Source organism: Phytophthora sojae, assembly GCF_000149755.1.
Source record: "Phytophthora sojae unplaced genomic scaffold PHYSOscaffold_13, whole genome shotgun sequence".
NCBI lineage: Eukaryota > Oomycota > Peronosporomycetes > Peronosporales > Peronosporaceae > Phytophthora > Phytophthora sojae.
The window spans coordinates 1,283,490-1,292,014 of record NW_009258127.1 but is presented as its reverse complement, the minus strand read 5'-3'; positions in this window follow the sequence as shown (position 1 = coordinate 1,292,014).

Genomic DNA, 8,525 nt, shown 5'->3' with positions numbered 1-8,525 from the left:
TCTTTTTTCCATTTTTTATTTACATGTATTGTGCTTTGCAGACTTTTGGTACTTCGGACTGTAACTTGTACGACTTATCGAGCACGACTTATTGATAAATCGTACTCGAGTTCGAATTCCTGAAGTCGGGAATGGTCAATCAGCTCAGCACTAAGTAGTGAGCATACGCCATCTTCTGCATGATTTAGCACATCCAGCACCTTTTGGCAATTTTAGAAAGTGCCATTTCCGAACCAAACCGGGTTCGAGACTCGACTTAGCAACTCGCATTCAAGGCCACTATGATTTACCGCTAAGTGCGAACACTAAGTAGTGCACTACATACTGGATGCTAAGCACAATACTTGGGCTGTCTACAGGGCCGCTCGCTTGATTTGGGTCGTGCTGTTTTGATGAACGTTTACAGATACAGTATTGCCCCACTTGTGTTATTCACTAAACTTCGTCTTCAATATATTTAATAAAGTAAAAGGGATTGTAGGTTTCATGCGCATGTACAGTTGGCGTTTGTAGTAGGTGGCGGTTTTCTTGATCGACGTCTTTGACAAAGACTCTTTGCTCAATGAAGCCACCCAGTTTCGCCGGTTGTGCTTTGTCGATCGTTTAGATTGCTCGTAGGTGATCCTCTTTCCGCGCAAACCGATTATCACGCGGTGTTTAAGGTGTAAACCACTCACTACCAATAGGAAACCGGAGAGCACGCCAAGCAAGGTATCATTAAACATGGTATTGAGTTGACATGGTGTTCCGCTGAGTTTTGACTCGTCGATCTTAATATTTAAAGGGTTAACGCGAGACTCTGATTTGTTTAACACAATTATATAAAACATGATCATGGTTATTTTTAATCTATTGGAAGGGTGGGGGGCGTCGGCCTATATAGTACAGGTTGTAATGAATGCTCCACTGCAGCGTGTTCATTTACAATACAACTCATCAGAGCAACGCGATTGAGATCCTCCAACACTAGTCATTGGGCGAAAGCCCCATGATGGCGAGGTTACTTGCAGTGTTTCCGGCGTCCTTGCCGCTCAAATATTTACATGAGGACACGCTAGCAAAGTATATATTGGTGTGCTGATGATGCATTCATCTCACTTATATCACGTTCTGCTATTTGCTTCCACAGTTTAGCAAAGATCCTGCTACGGTTTCCGAATACGGTAGCATCGTTTCCTTTGGTAAGTATACCTCTAGTATTTAATACTCTGGTATGTGATATTACAGGTACATATGGTTGTTGCTCGAGTGAGTGAGTTTCATGACCATCATTATGTTCGATGTGTATTGAGGCACAAGCAACATTCAGTTTTGTCGTGAAATGATTGCGTCGGTTTAACGCAAACATAAATCTATTATGGTGCTATCATTTCAAAATTAGGGTTTTTGGGATTCACCCAACAACTCTGGATTAAAATCCAGAGAATACATTTCTGAATCCATGGTATTCTAATCTTTAGATGTTAACTTTAATCATCTGATCGGCTTCAAATAAGCTGCGCGAGCAGATTTACCGGTATCCCAGAATTAGCTGTATTTGTGTAATACAAGCATACTGAAAAAAAGCTTAATAAAAAGAGTCGATCGGGACAAGCTCAACGTGCTTGCCAAAATCAACTGTGGTACTATTGGCTCAATGTATTGTAGAACACCCGCGATGGCGCAATTAACCACGTTTCTCATCATTGAAAATAGGCTAGTTCTGATTCGATAGATTAAGTATTGAATAGCCACGATAGGTAGATGAAATATCAGACTGCATCTCATCCAGCTTTACCTGGCCAAACCTCGGCAGTAAGATCCAATCCAATTGTATAGGCTACCACAGCGATCAAGTCGGTGGCGCAGTTGGCCCGGAACGGCGCAAGTAGGGTCTACTATATATACCAGTGGTACAGTGGCGCAGTTGACCCTCAACACCGATACTAGGTCAGGACCTTCGCCTCGATATTAGCAGTTGAACCTCAACATAGGTCAGTGCACACAGCCAGTGGTGCTGTCGTGCAGTTGACCTCACCATCACTAGACATGTTGCAGGTGCTGCAGTAGTCGTTTGTGGTACCATTATTATAATAACGTCGGAAGACTGTGTCAACGGAGCAGCAGGCGACGCCGCTCATTCGAACGTTTGTTGTGTGATATCTTTTTTGTCAGCGCTGTGTTGTTTGCTGTTGGACGGAACAGCCATGGGTGTAGGGGGTTCATATCATCTTGAAGAGAGAGAATGGTGTTGAACATGGTGTAGCGCGCTACTTTGTTTGTTGTTTTACAGGCCCTACAAAGCTTTCAAAAACTAGACTCGTTCGGGAGACAAGTCGCTCCAAAACCTTCGTCAAGACGCGCAAGAATAATGACGATAGCGTGCGTGAGGTTTTACTTGCAGTACTGATCAAACCACAGTCGATCTATATTTCTTTTCATACCTCCACTTGCAAACCAAGATTAGATGCCGTAGTTGTAGACCCAACGTAGCAAAACATATCGCTATTCTTCTGCGGGCGAAACAAGAAGAAGCAGTTCTCACACGTTTACTGTTAATTGAGAAGGTGGTAAGTGTGCTGCATGTTAGAATTACCGAATTCCTGATAACGCTTTTTTTGTTTTTGTGTCTTTCTTAAACAGGTGAAACCAAAACCCTTCGATGGAGATATAAGGTACGTAAGTATCGGGTAGTGCAGGAGGAATGCAGTACTCGTACTGGCGTTTCGTGCCCGCTGGTTATCTGCTCATTTGCCATAGTCAACTACCAAACTTCTATTGTGTTTTGTTAGCTCTACCATTGTTCATTTGCCAGCAGTCCCCGTACTTGGACGTATAGCTCTGACACTTTGGCAATGTGACCTGCTAGGTATCTTGTTCTATTCGCGGCGTGATTTATGGTGAAGTAGTAATGCGAACTACCAAGCTATCCCAGCCTACGCAGAACTCTATTTTTTGCCATTTTTGCTGGATCACCCGATCGTGCGGTTCATGCGGAATCGAGTGCGGCTGTGTTCTTACCACAACAAGGCATCACATTATACTAATCACCCTTTTTCATCGATAATTGCTATAGATGACCCAGAACGGGGAAAGCAGGTCAGTGATGCAGTTGACCCTCAACATCATTCCATAATTTGCATGGGTGTTGGCTACGCAACTGCGGTATAAAGCGAGGGGTGACTATTCGGAGTTTTAACCAATAAAATGCAGGGGATTATGAATCTTTCGTGTCCCAAACCGAACACTCAAGCCCGCCACGATGGTTTAATCGGTTACAACGAACCAGTATACCAAGAGTTTCAGGTTCGAAATCGGTATTTTTATGATACGTTCGAACCAAACAATTTGGTTTGGTTTGCTTCAGCCCTTTTGGGTTCGCGTGTTGACCTATTTGGGGCGTACTGTCATCTGTTTACCCAAATGGAGGGCCTCATCGCTAAGGCGATCCCCCTCATGGACGACAGCAAATCTTTTTACTTCTTCCTGTAAGTAATCGAGGATTAGAGACGCCTTCGGCACCCCCGTGATTCCTTATGCTCGCGATATGACGATGTCCTGGAGAGTGTACAGTATGCGGGTGAAGAGTGTAATACATTAGGGATGGGGACGTAAACGCAGTTACCGGTTGAGCGGGAACTAGCATAACTTTCCCGTTAGCGTTTTTCGCAGCGTACCGACGTTCATCGAAAACCTCGTATTGAACAAGGCAGTGTGAGAGGTTTCAGTTGACGTTAATGTTCGTCAAATTTACGCTAAAAATCTGATCTCGATTTTGCCAACGGGAACTTTACGTTAATTGCCGGCTTGCTGGTGAGCTCGGCGCTGGGCCCGCTTCCGCAAATACCGCGCGGGTTTTGGTAGGTACGTACAGGCCTCCCTAATTGGGGGAAATGGTCCCCATTCCCCCCACTAGACTTATTGACGACAGCTGCCATCGCGCAACGTTTAGGTCTTCCTGCAGCCCGTCTCGTTCGCGACTCATGCGGATGCGATCCTTGGCCAGTGACCGACGCTGAGACTCAATCGCACTCACACGTTGTCCCAACGTAGTTACAGTCTGCTCGGAAGCGTCGAAGTCAGCCTGGAGATCCTTGAGTTCCGAACGCACTTGGGTAACCTCGTCCTGGTAGGCGTCACGCTCTCGACACACTCGAGCCAAGTCCGCGACGGTCGTCTCTTGAAGGTCCTGCAGACGAGTGAGTTCGGGAGTGTCACGCTATTGGACAGCGCGATCCAGATCCTCAAGGGTTGCCATGTGAACGGCTCTGAGGCGGTTCAGCTCGTCGTGAGCTTCGTTGTGCATACGCTGGTGAGCTCGCAGATCTTCTTGAGCCTTCGTGAAGCTGCGCGTAACTTCCACCAGAGACGCACGATCGCGATCCCGATCCCGATCCCGAGTCAAACCCTGGATCTGCTGAGGATCAATTGGAGGAACTTGGCTTCTGGACTCCAGCTCTTCCTCGACTCGCCGAAGTGCCTCTTGCGCCCGATCCATGCTATGCTCAGCCACATCCCGTTCGTCGTTAGCGTCCTCCAAGTCGCGTTCCTGACTAGCGTTTCTACTTTGGAGCTGCTGGATCTCAACACCGGCTAATGAGACTTCGGAGGCCAGGTGGTCGTTGCTTTCCTGCAGACGGTCGCGTTCGCGCTCAAGCCGTTCAATGTGACGCTGAAGATCACCGATCTCGCCCACCTGCTGGGCGACTCGACCTTGGAGCTGAAGAACCCGCGCTACACCAGCCACGGAGGCAGTCCCCTGGCTGCGGTGGACGGCGACTTCTGCTCGTAGGCTGGTCAGCTCCGAGTTCTGCTGCTGTATGTACGCCTGGGCCGCGTCCAGTTCTCGCGTCTGGTGCAGTAGCACCGCTGCCAGCTCTTCTTGGTAACGGATCGCGGCATCACGGGTGGCGACCAGAGCACGGAGTTCCTCACTGTGAGGGTCAAGAGGATCTGGACCGGGTGGATCCGGCGCAGGCTGGTTCGCGTGACGACTGCTCCGCGCCGAAGAAGCGCGGGATGGACTGCTCCCGGGATCGGACATTTCTGCGTCGCTAGAAAAAGGAACAAGCGAGCCAACGTACCCGTAGTGATGCCGTTGTTCGGCAACAACTACGGCCAGGAGGCGGTTGTGGAGAAGTGCGGGTCCCAGAAAATGAGTGACGGCAGGTGATTGGACGATTGATGGATCAGGATCTCGCCACAGATGCGGAAGAATGACCGACTCAGATGGATTCAGAATCAGATGGATCTGGATCTACGCTCGAAGGGATTCAAGATCCAAGATCCAATATGGGCCTGAATCTGCGCGATTAAGACGACTCGACGGGCAAGCAACTGATGCGCAATGGAGGTAAAGAGAGTCCATAGAGTCGGTAGGTACATTGGGAAGATAGGAACCACATGGCGATAGGACTTTAGTATAGGAACGAACTTAAGCGTAAATCAGACCAGAATTGGCCTTGTACAACGCAAGCGCTTCCTCCCTCGCCTGGAAACGGGAACGACATTGGCCCTACACGGCGTAGAGAGGTTAGCGGTAGCAGATCTAGTGTTGGTTGTAAGGCTGGAGTAATAGATTGGCCAGATCCAAGACCTTCCTAGTGAACTACCTGCAAGTGCACATCCAAGATCCACCGGAGTTATCTGTTTGGCCGGTGCGTCCCTCTCGTCTCAACTGTCAACGACACCGTCATTGGAGGCGGCAAACACGACTAGGAAGACCTGCGAAGGCAACGTAAAGGACAACAACCTCGAAAGGCAACAACCCGGCCGGATCCAGATCCAGGTCGCCAGATCCAAGTACAAGACCATTGGATTTGGAATGCTACCGCGAACAGAGTGAAGATTTCCACGCTGCTCCACCCACATCCCCGCGTCTCGCCCAGACTGTTCTCCCTTCAAGGCACGGACGCTTCGGAAGACACCAGAGGAGCAAGATCCAGCCATACCGACGGGAACACAAGGTGACCAAGTTCAGAACACATATCACGGATCATCGGGGGACCCCCTCCGTAAGTCGGTGTTCGGGCGCAGTTGGGGAGTTGGATTGGCAATCTCGCAGATTTTGCTGATCCCGCTACACCACAGACTATATGGGCTCTCTTTACCTTAATTGCGTGTCAGCTGCTTGCCTGTCGAGTCATGTCCACAACTTCCTGCTTACACCTGGGTGTAGATCCAGATCCACGCTGGATCTGGATCTTGGATCTGGATCTTGTATCTGGATCCTAGATCTTGGATCTTGGATCTCCGTCGGTGAAGATGCAGATCGACCCGAGTACGGATCCCGATCCATCCGGGTCCGTCTGCGTCGGTCACGCTTCCGCATCTGTGGCGAGGTCCAGATCCATCAATTATCCAATCACTTGTCGTCACTCGTTTCTGAGACTGGTGCTTCTCCACACAGACGTGAAAGTTGGTCCGCCGACCCAAGCACCAGCGTGCAATTTGATGCCGCTGGGTGTTCGCACTGAAGCAAGATGAGACGGGGAGGATCGTTCGTCAGAAGGCTCATCTCCTGGCAAAGGGGTACTCGCAACAGCATGGCGTTGATTACGACGAGACGTACTCGACTGTTTCATCGCTGAATTCGATCCGTGCAAATCTCGCGAAGTTCTGCGAAGATGGTGCGAGTATCGAGTAGTGCGACATCAACACGGCCTTTCTCTACGGTGAGCTCAACAAGGAGATCTACATGGAGTTTCCCGAGGGACCCATGGAGATTCTGGGCGGAACGGACGACGACGACGATTTGTGTGCCTACTGGACAAGTGTCGGTACGGCCTCGAGCAGGCGTCGCGCATGTGGAATGAGACGATTGACCGCCATCTCAAGTCGAAGGGGTTCAAGCCTACTGACGCAGGTCCATGCGTGAACACGCGAGGAGAAGGCGACCAAAAGTGCGTAGTCTGGCTCTATGTTGACGATATGCTGATTGCGTCGCGTGACCAAGATGTGATCACTTCGGTCAAGACTGAGATTGCTGGGAAGTTCAAGATCAAGGACCTCGGACGCGCGCGCTTCATTCTCGGCATCGAGATCCAGTACGACATGGAGCGAGGACTTTGGGCATCTGTCAGCGTGCATACACGGAAGCCTTAATCAAGAAGTTCGGACAAGCGAGCGCAAAGCCGAGCCTGACCCCACTGCACCCAAGCATCCATCTGACGAATAACGACGAACCGCAAAGCGACGAGGAGAAGGCGGTGATGAAGTTGAAGCCGTAGCGTTCGCTCGTCGGGAGTCTGATGTACCTGGCTTGTGGTACGCAACCCGAAATTTCGGTGGTTGTGGCCAAGCTCAGTCGAATCTTGGAGAACCCTGGCGAGAAGCACTGGGATGCTGGCATCAAGGTGGTGAGGTACCTGTTGAAGACCAAGGACATCGGCATCGTGTACGACCGACTACTCGGATCTGGACTCGTCGCGTACTCAGATGCAGACTGGGCTGGCAACCGCGACGATCGACGTTCGGTGAGCAGGATGATGGTGATGATGTGCGGAGCTCCGGTCGTGTGGCGATCGACGTTCCAGAAGACGGTGGCGCTGAGTTCAACTGAGGCCGAGTACATGGCGCTCAGCGAGTGTGTCAGGGAAGTGGTGTGGACGCGACTGCTACTGAAGGACTTGGGCGCGGAACAAGTTGGTGCAACGGTGATCTACGAGGACAATCAAGGTGCCAAGGCACTGGCGAAAAAAGTTGGCTACCAAGCGCGCACCAAGTACATTGACATCCGCTACCATTACATCCGCGAGAAGGTGTCGACTGGTGAGGTGTAGCTCGAATACGTTGAATCCAAGAACCAGCTGGTCGACTTTCTGAGGGAGTCAACGAAGAGTCTTCGCTACCTGCTCGAGCGCAGTAATGTTACCGAAACGCTCGAGTTGACTGCGAATTGAGTGGGGTGTTGAGATTGTACACTACGCAGTCTCTTTGTCACGTTGCATGGGTGCACATGTACATCTTAGGATAGCATGCACAATCGAGGACGGCACGCACATTTGAGGACGACATGCACAAGTGAGGATGACTGTACTATTGAGGACGACACTAATCTAGGACTGGAGAGTAGGAAGATTTGTCTAATTCAAACTTAATCACTTTCGGGTTTCCTTTCAAACCAACAAGCCTCGTTCGCATACTCGCAAAACTTGCCGCCTTTCATATTTATCGACCGCATTAGCTTTCGTAGCCGGCTTTTAGACCTTCTAGTGCCGTTTGTTTGAATAGAATGGAGCTTGGGTGGTTGTCAACATTAGTGAGATGGGTCTCAATACTATCATGCCAAATTATTTTGCTCTCAGTATCACTACCTACATCATGCCCCACATCTCTTACGGTATTATATAAAAAAATAAAAAATGGTGTTACCGAGGTGTATATCGTTATCTGCACGAATTCCATCCATACCCGTTTATCGATTTGAGCAGCCTTTTTAGGACTATTGTACCGGTATGCAACCAAACGACTGCACCAATACGTACCATGCATGCGGTACAGTACGGTGTACCACCCGATGGTACACCCTACGACAGGAATACCCT